Genomic DNA, 12902 nt, shown 5'->3' on the forward strand with positions numbered 1-12902 from the left:
AATGATTCCCCTCTAAGAATGGCGAACATGGACAGCACTCGGTCCTGCTGCTTGATTAGCCAAAAGCTTTGGCTATATAATGTGATGCTAAGGACAGACCATTCCAGCTGCTGCTAAGGTCTACTCCCAAATGAATGTAGGTATTTGGTTTTCTTACTCTAGATTTCAGCCGTTTAGAGTCATTGTTCAACTTACTTTCATTGCTGTCGCCTTACTTGACACATCCTCAGACACCATGCAAACAAATTCTACAGTTAGTTGTTAAACGTTACGGATGAGGGCTGCTCATTCATTATTCCTTGACCCTGTCAGTTCATAAGAGTGATGACAAAAGAGACTGATAGTCTTTTCAAAGCAATGCTAGTTTTTGACTTGTTGGATTTGACTGGTCCCCCTGAAACCACCCTGAATTCTGCTTGCTTGCATTTTTTGTGACACTCCCTAACCCTGAATGACTAGCCAATCCCCTAGAGTAGTGTTTCCTAATCCGGTCCTCAGGGACCCACACACAGTCCATATTTTTATTCCCTCCAAGCTCCCAAGGGAGCAAAAATGTGGACTGTCTGGCAGGGAGCTTTGAGGGAGCAAAAACATGGACTGATTGTGGGTCCCCATGGACTGGATTGGGAAACACTGCCCTAGCGTGAACTCCTCATGGTCCAGACACTCACAAAAATGCGGTGTGTTCTTTCAGCAAGAGACTGAGACAGTCTCACTGCTCCATGGAGCCTTACATAAGGTACCTTCTGCCTTTAGTCTTTAGACTCTCCAACAAACCACCTAATGGCGGTGGCAGCGGGGGAGGGGGGGGGGGACAGAGCAGCTGTCTGAATGGACCAGAACCACTGTCTACATGTGTGTAATGTGCTGCTATAAATGTTCAGTTTCCTGTGGAATTAATAAAGTATCTATCTATTTCCTGAAGAGGTAGAAACAGATTTCCATTGTGTCTGAGGCATTTCTTGAAGGTCATGAGAGGAAGTTAGGAGAGATTTAGGACCTGTGCTCTCACTGAAGTCCTCCATGAACTGCTCATTGAGGGGTGTGGTTGTGTGATTGGTTGTGGAAATACTTTAGCAGCATTCCAATAGGAAATTTATTCTTAAATACTGTATGTAACTAATTGACTCCACAGAATTTTTAATTATAATGTAAAATTTCATTTTTTTGGATTATATTAGAATGATTATATTAATCTTTTAATAAAAGTGACATTTTTGTAATGTAATAAGATGCAATTTATAGTCACGGTTACCATTTACACAGTTAAACAAAAATCCAGTTTTTTTGTGAGTAAAAAGTTAGTACATCCCTACATTTATCACTACACTAAACTTAAAAAATTTGAATCAGATGCACCAAATCAGGTGCAAATAATTAACTCATTAATAAACAAGTCACACCTTACATAAACAAGTGGTCTTGTTTGGTCATAGCCGTTGGGATACAAAGTGCCGTCAAGCCAAAATAAAAAAAGAGCTGCCATTATGTTTGCCGTTAAACACCAGCATAAGGGACACTTCTGGAAGTCTGTGCTCTGGCCAGATAAGTCAAAGGTGGAATTGTTCCGGCACAATTCGAGATGGCGTGTTTGACAAAGGGGACCTCATGCTAACTGTGAAGAAGGGTGGCGGGTGTGTCCTGATTTGAGCAGCTATGCTGCTTCAGGGTCTGGCCGACTTAGCATGATAGTGCCTACAATGAATTCAACATCATACCGGAGAGTGAGGTGTCATCTGTAAAAACGTTGAAGCTTGAAATAATAAACATGCAGATAAATCTATGAAGGAATTAGTCAAATCAGCGATATGGCCGAGTCAGATTAATCCAATTGAAATTGTGGGGGACTTGAACAGGGCCGGACCTCTTCAAGTCCCCTGGAGGGGGGGAATTGTTTCTCCAGGTCGAGGTAAAAAGCAGGTATGAGAAATGATTTCAAGAAATTGTTCCTGCCAAAGGATGCAATACCTAGTACTAAGCATGAACTTACTTTTTCCTCAGACAACAAATTTCTGTCTTTGTTTTTTTTGTTTGTTTGGTTTGTTTTTGTTAAAAAAGAGATTTTTAAGTCAACATTTCATTGTTAGATTACAGCACCTCTATCAATCAATGCTGTTCAAATGAAGGTTAAATATTTGTACAATTTTGAGTGACGTTGCGAAGGAGTGCTGATTTTAGACACTTCACATAGTGATATCAATTATTTAGATAAAAGCCAAACTGCTTAAGCACCATTCCACACAAGCCAGCTTCAGATTCAGGCCTATGTAGCAGAATAGAATGGTCAACTGTGTCGAGCAGCACTAAGATCAAGGGGCATGAGCCCAGCTGGATTGCCAGCTTTAGCTGCCATTGTTACATCATTTATGACTCAGTTTCAATGCTGGGCTGAGCAGTGTAGCCACCATCTCTCCTCCAGGGTCTCATCCAGCTCATATCGGCTCAAATGCTGCCTCAGGAGTTCTATTTCCATGGACAATAGATTAATCCAGTTTTAGTCCAGCTAAACACCAAGTGAGTACCTTGTGAAAAGTGACTGGGTTCATTTATAGGTCATCAGATGAAATCATATGCAAAAATACCCCGTGACAGTATTTAATAAATAATCAAAAGGGTATTTCAGCTATAATTGAACAGCAAGCTGCCAACTGTCAACATGTCTGCAATTTCCAGTAACAGATACAATATGTCACAGGATTACACACCATTTTCATTACTGCTTTATGAAGATTCTAGCCAGGCTCTTACTTAATTAGTCTTGATTGAGCTTTTGGTTTAATTAATCAGACAATTCAATAATGCATCTATTGAAGGGGTCGGGGACTTGAAATCTTGGTTTGCGTAATACTTCTTTTGTTAGTATGCACAGAAACTAATTGTTTTCCAACGTGTCACATGACAGCGGGGGAACGGCATGCTCTGGATCTGCATGCGGCTTGTCTCTGACTGCACATGGCTACAAAAGATAATAATGCCGTAAACAAAGTGTCACCCAAAGTGTCCCACACAGATCTCATGTTACTGCACTCCTCCAGACTGTGTCCTTTTAATAACAAAATCTTAAATATGGTAATCGAAGCTGCTTCCAATAATCATCAGACGTAGCTTATTTGCAGTGCGGTCTGGCTGCAGACATGTCCTGTCACTGCTCTGAAGCGCAGTCTTTTGTTAGGCACAGCAGAAAGGGGGGAACTCTGTCTGCGTGACCGAGTTTTTAATCAGTGGGTGGCTCTGGGTTTCAGTTTGTTCTTAGCCTGCTATGTGACAGTTTTCTTTCCTCCATAAGAATAAAGTCCAGATCTGCTGAGCTGTCATTTTTGCATTTTTGCTGGAAACAATTAAATGGAAAACAACACTATGCAGAGACACAGAAGACATCATTGAATTCTACATATTATATGATACTTTCTGTTATTCTATAAACATTTTTTACAGCCAATATCTATTATTATTTATTCTCAGTATATGAACTTGCTGTTCATATACTGAGAGTGTTACCAGTATCTTTCTGTTGGACGATAAAACACACACACCGCCTCACTGAATATGTGGCTTCATCGTCTTACCACTGCAGCTCACCACATACGGGTCCAGGCTTGGGACGACATGATAAGGCCCAGCGAGAGAGTGACACCCAGTATCATTTGGGATCTTTCTTCGGTCCCTGGCTGGAACTGGTGGGCTTTTTAGCCTGAACTGTCATTTGCTTCCTGACACTAAAGGACACGTTTGCTAAATAGAGGGACATTAGCATCTCAGAGGCTGTTATTTGGAGGGAGGCTGTTGGACCGAGTTGGGCCCTCAGCAGGATTATGCTGAAGGAGAGGCTGCTTTTGCTTGTTTACTGGAAAAGGAGACATGGACATAACACAGCTCTTTAGAAAACCGTGCCGCACTTTGCATCTTTATTCAGGCCTTGTGTCAAAGCAGGGGAAGCGCCTCAGTCTAGACTGAACTCGAAACTGCTGTCCATGTTGGGCTTGGGGGAAATTCCCATGAAAACACACAGTGTGAGGCTCTGGGGCTCGAGTTCCTGAGTTCCTCCTTTTCCGTGGATGATGGTATCAGGTTCTGTGAGTCAGAGAGGTGTTTTTGTTAGACCGGGTGTGTGGAATCATGTCATTGTTAAGCTTTGCTTGCCAAACATCCAGAAGGACTCTCCCAAACCCCTTATACCCAGGTCATGTGATCATTATGCTGTTAGCCTGCATTTCTTCAGTCTTCCTCAAGGTGTCCCTGTAGGCAACCATGTTGATCTTTTGTCTGATAATGGTCACAGGCATGTTACAAATGACGCAATGAGTAACTATAAAGGTATAAAGGTAGCAGTGGTCTTTACCACCACTCAAACCACACATCTGCAAGGGGAACCTGTGGTTTGGGGTCCACTCACAGTCACTACACTAGAGGGGTCTTTTATATTCACATTTAATTAGACTAGAGTTAGTCAGGTGACTGTTGATGAACAGTAACAAAGATGCATACTGATGTTTTAATGAAAACCCAATGATTAACTAAGCTATAGTTGGCTAGTGCAGTAGGTACTAATAGAGGTTTGTAACCTGAAGGTTAGTAGCCCTAAGAAACGTTCCACCAAACTCCCCAGGTGATGGCAGATGTGAAAGAGTACAACTGAAAATCAAAGTGCATGTGATCTGCTCAGTGGATCCTCAGTAGTGTTGATGATTTGATTGCATCGTTTGCGTCTTTCTTTGATGCAATGACAATTACAGTGATCCCCTGCCTATTGTGGAAGTTACGTTCTAAACCCATCAGCGATAGGTGAAAATCCACAATATAAAAAGACCATATAAATAAACATTTTTTTTTAGTTTAAGCCTTAAAATACCCCTCCCACATGCTTTAAACACATGTAAACTTATTAAAACACACTTTGTAAACACATATGATATGTGGATGTTGGGCTAAGGATATGAGTAAAATAATAATAATGATATGTGATGTATATGTATATATATATATATATATACACACATCGCAGAGAACTGTCATGCGTTGGGGAAAATTCTGCGATATAGCAGGGGCGCGCTAGCCGAACCGCGATATAGCGGGGGTGCGATAGCCGGACCGCGATGTAGCGGGGGTGCGATAGCTGAACCGCGATATAGCGGGGAATCACTGTATTCTATGGTATCAGAAGAAGGCTGTGATGGCTTGGTACCCGGTCCTGGGTTGTTCCCTGCCTTGCACCCATAGCTTCTGGGATAGGCTCCAGACCCCCGCGATCCTGCATGGACCCTGCATGGAAAATGGATGGATGGATATTAGAAGAAGCATCATATTGACTGCAAGCTTCAGCTTTGCCAACCTAAGTAGGAACAACCGACATGTAGACAAAACATTCCTGTCACACCGGGGATTGAACTTGGAGAGAAAATGGAGGAATTTCTGAGCGCATTTTGCTTCTTTTTCCACTGTGAGACTGATTAAAGACGAAATTTTGAGTAGAATTCAGTAGAATGTCACAGTTGTTAGTGTCACTAATTTTCCTCCCTTTGTTGCTTGATACAAATTGGGGAATTCCCAGATTTGCAGAGCCATTCCTGGCATCTTATTGCAAAGCCCCTGTGTGACATTTCTATGTGTGACCTTTGTGTGCATGTGATCTGTTTGTTAGCGTGTGTGACCTTTGTGTGCATGTGATCTGTTTGTTAGCGTGTGTGACCTTTGTGTGCATGTGATCTGTTTGTTAGCGTGTGTGACCTTTGTGTGCATGTGATCTGTTTGTTAGCGTGTGTGACCTTTGTGTGCATGTGATCTGTTTGTTAGCGTGTGTGACCTTTGTGTGCATGTGATCTGTTTGTTAGCGTGTGTGACCTTTGTACTTTCTTTACCTTCCTCTGGCTCTCGGTATCTTTCTTTCCTCCAGACTTTTTCTCTCTCTGATTTTCTTTACCTCCCTTTGCCTCTCTGTCTTTTTCCTCCTAACTCTGTCTCTACTCTTATTTTTACCCCCCCCCCCTCTCTCTGCTCTCCTACATGGGTGAATCACCCTGATCTGAATTTTATTCACTCATCTTTGTAGACTAGTTATAGGCAGAAATAAAGCTCTAGGGGTCTGAATCCACCCCTCCCCCTGGTTATGTGTGAATTATTTTTGGGGTTTGATTGTTGCGTAATGCTGATGCATGCGTATACTTTTCAGCTTCTGTTTTTCCATTGCTGTATGCAATTTAAAAGCTTGTGGAAACATGAACTTGTGTGAGCTCTGGGTTCCACATGGTAAGGCCATTACCCCAGCAGCCCACCCCGGAGACACAGCGCACTGTCCAAGCCGAAACGTAACAAATAGGTAAACAAGTGTGGAAAGAAGATCACAGACAGGCTTCAGTGAGCTCTCTTGGAGTGTTTATTGTTGGGCGGGGGGGGGGGGGGGGGGGGATTCGTATGCAACTGGTCCTCGTCATGACGGCGGGGCTGCAGATATTTCAAACTGTAGTGTGGAACTGAGATTGATAGTGATTGGACCCTACACAAGCATACATATAGTCAGCCCTCTTTATCTGCAGGTTCTGTTTTAACGGATTCAACCAACCGTGGATTGAAAATATTCAAATATTCAACCGTGGATTGAAAAATCATTAATCATTAATCCCTAATGTTATGACAACTATTTACATAGCATTCACATTGTATTACAGTAGGTATTATAAGTAATCTAGAGATTATTTAAAATATATGGGAGGACGTGCTTAGGTTATATGCTAATGCTATTTTATATATGGACTTTTGATATCTGCATGAGGTCTTGGCATCAGTCAGAGGAACAACTGCATATTTAAATATTATTATTGTATTCATATTAATTTTATAATTTACTTTTTTGCATCACCTGAATGTCTTGTGATGGACTGGAATCAGTTCTACGTGCCCAGTGCTGCCTGGGATCCAAGTGGTTTGATGGATGGATGGATGGATGGATGAAGGGACGGACAGACATTTCCTTTATAGAGTATTTAGGTCTGGGTGTGTTTATCCCACTAAGGTGAGCTCATGGATGGTCAGAGGGTGAGATTGTAAGTGAGTCCTCACTTTCTATAAAATGTCAATGTGCTTTCATTAAATTGGATGAAAAGCTCTCGCTGCTGATGAAATGAATCACTCAGTAGACTGTGTGGATTCTAGCTTTATGGGACCAGTGGGTTAAACATTTCCTCCACTAGCAGAATGCATGACTTCACTGCAAGCTGGAGGGTCTCATTGAGCTGGAAAATCTGTGAGGCAACTGTGTCTTTCTCGGGAGTGATTCTAGGATTGTTAAGGTGGGGGACCATAATTCATACAGTGGGGCCATTCTTAGCATCAGCTAATAATATGCTTTGAATCAGTGAGTGAGGCATTCTGGGTGGTGTGTGGCTCAGCGGGTTTGGAGGCTGTGCTTGTGATTGGAAGGTCTTTGATTCAGATCCCTGTGTCAGCAGAGTGGTTTCACTATCTGGCCCTTGGGCGTGGCTCTTAACTTCAGTTGTTCCAAGCACTGTCTCACCCTGCTTTCTTGAACAATGCATGGTGTTCTGGATAAAAAACGCCTGCTAAATAAATAAAATTTAATATGCAGTGCTTTGTGATGATAAGATAAAGTAACACCAACAGCTTATGCAACATAATTCTGCTGTATAAGGCTGTCAGAATGGGGTCTTCATCATGGACGTTTTACCAGTGAATGATGCTACATGGGATATTTCCATTGAGGCTGCGGTTTGCCCCCAGGACATCCCTGCTGTACTGATACAGGAAGGTTTGCCCCCAGGACATCTCTGCTGTACTGATACAGGAAGGTTTGCCCCCAGGACATCTCTGCTGTACTGATACAGGAAGGTTTGCCCCCAGGACATCTCTGCTGTACTGATACAGGAAGGTTTGCCCCCAGGACATTTCTGCTGTACTGATACAGGAAGGTTTGCCCCCAGCACATCCCTGCTGTACTAATACAGGAAGGTTTGGATAAAAGGACCCCAGGGTCTTAATGGAATCCATTATATAAACAGACAGGTTGATGGGATTTAATGTGAGTCTTCTGTTTCTGCCATGAGGGGCCTGGCCCTTCTACAGATCATCCTGCTGGTCCTTTGCCAGCCTCTGCTGTGCAGCTGGGATCCCAGGCTGCAGAACCACATCTCTGGGCTTCCCGCCTCCCAAGCATGTGCTTCCAGTTACAGTTTTATTGTGAGTCAGGGAGGCTGATTCAGCCAATAGCAATGAGACAATAAGTTATCCAAGCCAGGCTGAATAATTAGCTTTTTCTGGCCATCCGGCCACCTGGATGAACCTGACATCACTGGATGAGGTGACCCAGTGAAAGCCGCCTCCTCCACTTACTATCTCCCCACATGCCTGAACTCTTAATTGTACTGCAATTTTTCGTAACACTATACTTAAGTCCATGGTTTTAGTAAACACATTCGTAACAAATAATAAAGTATTCATAAAGCATTATAAACATGGAAATAAATATTTATCAAAAGGCATAACACATTATAGCAATGTGTATTCTGCATTATGGATGCTTTATGAAGCTCTGATCTATAATGCACTATAAATACCTTTATAATGTATTATAATAGTCAGTATAAGCATTAAGGATGCATTATAACTGCATTATAAAGGTAAAGCACTTTAAATAGTCTGGGCAAAGGGGCAGGTGCTCAGGCATCCCCATACCCCCCCCACCTCTGGCCTGCATTTTAGGGAATGTTAGTAGTCGTCTCACTTGAACTCGTTTGCTATGAAAGATTGAAGGAGAGCAGGGAAATATAAGAGGGAAGGGAGGAAAAAGTCATTGTTAGAGGTACATTTCACATTTGTTTGAATGATCTTTTTAAAATATCCTGGGGGCACACAGGCTTGGAAATGCTCCGCAGGTAAGTGGCTGCATAGAGCAGCGTGGTACAAAAACAAAGCAGCCCGCATGTTTGCATTTGTCAAAACCTTCAGTAAGACAGTTTTAAACCCACATCCCACGTCAAACACTTCACTGAAAGATAATTGCAGTACATGATGCAGGGTAAGAAAGAAAGAGTCAGCATTGAAACATTACTGTAGGCTGCTTCACGGACGCTAGGTGCTATGATCCATGAAAAGCTCATATCTATAGCCTTTAGCTAAATTATGTCATTATGCCAATCAGGTTTAACAATTATGCAACAAAGTTTAACAATTATTATTAATTAGTGCTTAGTGCCACCTTCCCTGACAAAGATTGATCAAGACTAATTATTTGTGCTAAGTTGTCCCAACTCTGACACTTTCTCAACTGCTTATGGGATGCACTGTTACATTTAGGAAACAGAGAGGGTGTTAGTGTGAGATATCTTTTATATTTCAATTGAATTCCTTTGATAATTTTAATTAAATTTGGATTTTCTGTCTTGCAGAAAAAAAATCACCTAATTTTTATTGCCATTTAATGCTGGTTTATGTACAATAATCTTCATGAGTGCTAATACTTTTTGCACATACATTTTTGAGAATATTAGTCCATCCATCCATACATCCTTCCATTTCCCATACCTGCTTATCCCATGTAGGGTCACTGGCATATAATACCCATCCCAGAAGCTACAGTTTAAGGCAGGGAATAACCCAGGAAGGGGCTCCAACCAATCACCGGGCACAAGGCAGGGAATAACCCAGGAAGGGGCACCAACCCGTTGTAGGAGAATATTAGTATTCATTAATACAAAAATAGAAAATGAATTATTAAATTAGAATAAATACACGTGCGCCATATGTTTGAGATTAAAATATTACTTATTTTCAACAAAGATGCCAATAATAATGACTGTGGTTAATGCCAGATATGAAAAATAGTGTGATATGTATGCATTTCCGTAATAAAGAGGGTACATAGATAAATTCCTGAATGACTTCAGAAGTTCTTTTTCACCATATAGCTTTTGTGGCAGGATAGTGACACAATATAACCCCAAACTATTGTCTGTTTATCTGCCATCCCAAGGTTTCAGAGATAATACACATGAAGTTTATTTTTTCCGGTAAAATAAACAAGGTAAGGAGGGTAAGGCGCATGCAGTGATTACATGTGGCTGGACTGGTGGTTCTGAGGCTAGGGCTCTGTGCCAGTAACCGAGAGGTTGTTGGTTCAAATCCCATGAATGCCAAGAGTGATTCTATACCATTGGACCATTGAGCAAGGCTGTTAACCTGCAATTGCTTTGTCCTGGGTATGATGTTAATCTACATCCAGCCCTCTAAGGAGATCTTCCAACTTACAGGGAAGAACTTGGGATTGGCACTCCAACCACTGGGGGGAAAAAAACTGCTGAGGTATCACATGGCTGCAGTCAGGTTCTCATCCCTGGGGTGGTTTGTCATGTGGTGGGTGTAGCAATGCACTGTAATCAGATCTTAAAATAAAGAAGCTAACAAATAATTGACGAATTCTTTGAGAATGTCTAATCTGTATCTCTCTGCTGCTACTCTTTTAAACCACTCAGTACAAACTAGCTATCCAAGATTGTTTACAACAAGCAGAGTCCTTGACCAGTGATGTTTAGTGAGCATTACAAAGACCACTAGAAAATTCTATTCCAGGTTTGGGAGGTCATTGAAGGATCCAAAATCTGGTTTTAATGTTCTAAGATGGCCTGAGTCCACAATTTTGGTAGACAAAAGGGACACTTTGGCCCAAAGCTTCTGTTTGCTTGATCTGTATAAATTATCATAATTTCCTCATCTGTATCTGTTTACAGTTTTATTATAGATTATCGGTATTGTGGTACCCGTTTAGTTGACTCTGCCTGCACATTTGTGCTTTGTGCACTCTGTTTTCCTACGGCAGATGTGGTTGTTAGTTAGCAGTATTAATAAAGGTATGGCATACTGTCACCTTTCTGCTGAAAAGAAACCTGGGTGAAGAAAAGCCTCCTCATCAATCCATCTAGCAGTGTTTCCCAATCCAGTCCTCAGGGACCCACAGACAGCCCATGTTTTTGCTCCCTCCCAGAGGGAGCGAAACTGAGAACTGTTTGGCAGGGAGCCCTGAGGGAGCAAAAATGTGGACTGCCTGGCAGGGAGATGGGAGGGAGCAAAAACATAGACCAACTGTGGGATTCTAATTGCCACTTTCCACTGGAATCATTATTTTGGTCTCACTCCAATTGAATCATTCTTATTCACATTCCACTGGAATATTTTTTATTGTCACATTCCACTGGAATCATTGTCACATTCTCCTGGAATCATTGCAACATCCCATTGGGATCATTCTTATTGCCACATTCCACTGGAATCACTGTCACATTCCCCTGGAATCATTCTTATTGTCACATTCAACTGGAATCATTTGTATTGTCAGAATCTAATGAAATAATTTAATTGCTACATTCCACTGGATTCATTTTTATTTTTATATTCCACTGGAATCATTCTTAATCTCACAATCTACTGGGATCATTATTACTCTTACCATTGTTGTTTTTCTTTTCACTAACTAATTTTTGTTTCAAAATTTCACTTTAATCAGTAATATTTTTAACTATGTGTTCAATATGAAGTGATATCAGGGACAGACAGGTTGCAAATCATTCCTGTTTGATCCCATTTGATTGAGTGGTCATTTATTTCTCTTTTTGCGACTTGTTATTGCGCAAAGCTTATCTCGCACTGGAATTTGAAATGCTGATTCTTGCCTCTGCATGCCAGTCCCCTCAGTCACTCCCTTTGCACTTTAAGCTGGGAAGCAGATGGGCTCTTGAGCCCTGTGTGTACCCATGCCCTAGTACAGTAATGAGGCTGCTTCATCTGTTTTTGCTGCCTTTACACAAAATCACTGGCTCATGTGTATAACACTCGCCATGTCTGTAGTCAAATAAGGTGGTATGCATTTAAAAATCACTTAATTATCAAGTGATTTTATCCAAAGCAACATTCCATTAAGAAAGCAGGGCCATCCAGCACCTGGAGCAGATGGTATTAAGGACCTCGCTGAAGGGCCTGATAGTGTATTCACTCTTCTGATCCCAGTATTTGAGCCAGCAACTTTCTGGGCTAAGCCGCGTAGCCACACGCAAGCTCGTGCATGCATCTTTGACCTCTTGCTTTGAGATATAGTTCAATAAATGAAGTTGGAAATTGCAGCAAATGAGGAAGCCCCAGGGGTGACACAAAGGGGAAAGATGAAGGGATTTCCATGCACACTGCGTGAGGAGCAGCTGCGATTCCATGTCTGGGGTAGCAAATGTCTTCTTCACTACCTTATTGTAACCTGCATTTGCACTTACCTCATTGATCCAGGCATGTTCATAGACAGATCCAAACAAGCACACACAAGTATTCCCACAGCCAGCTCCGGCTTTTATACTCACATTCATGGTCATTAATCCTATTTTAACAAAACAGGAAAACATAAAGCAAGGTAAGAAGCAGGGGGCTGTTCTAGCTTGTATGGCAGCCTGGGCGAATCGACCCTTCCGTGTCTGTTCCCCGCCACCCCCCCACCCCCCGCCGACAACAAAAACTATATATCCCCCACCCCCAGCCGCCCTGGCAACAGTAAGCAAAAAGAAAAGCACCATTTGGCACCATCATTTTTAATAAGACATTTGGAATGACACAAATAAATGATGATAAAATGTAAAACTGTATAAATATAAAAATATATATACAAAATAACATTTATAAATAACAAAACAGTAACAAAGACAAATAGAAAAAAATGTAGTATATAAATAAAATTATAAAAAAGAGTATTGCGTTATTACATCACCATATTGGCTAACAAACATACTAGTGTTACACTAGCCTGTGTCATTACATGCATAATATTATGCTCATAAAGAGATGAAACAGCTGCCTACCTTTATCTTTTTCATATCTCTTTCCTCTGTTTAATAAACTGGCCCCTGATGGCTCTGACCTTT

The sequence above is a fragment of the Paramormyrops kingsleyae genome, chromosome 19 (assembly GCF_048594095.1).
Source record: "Paramormyrops kingsleyae isolate MSU_618 chromosome 19, PKINGS_0.4, whole genome shotgun sequence".
Taxonomy (NCBI): domain Eukaryota; kingdom Metazoa; phylum Chordata; class Actinopteri; order Osteoglossiformes; family Mormyridae; genus Paramormyrops; species Paramormyrops kingsleyae.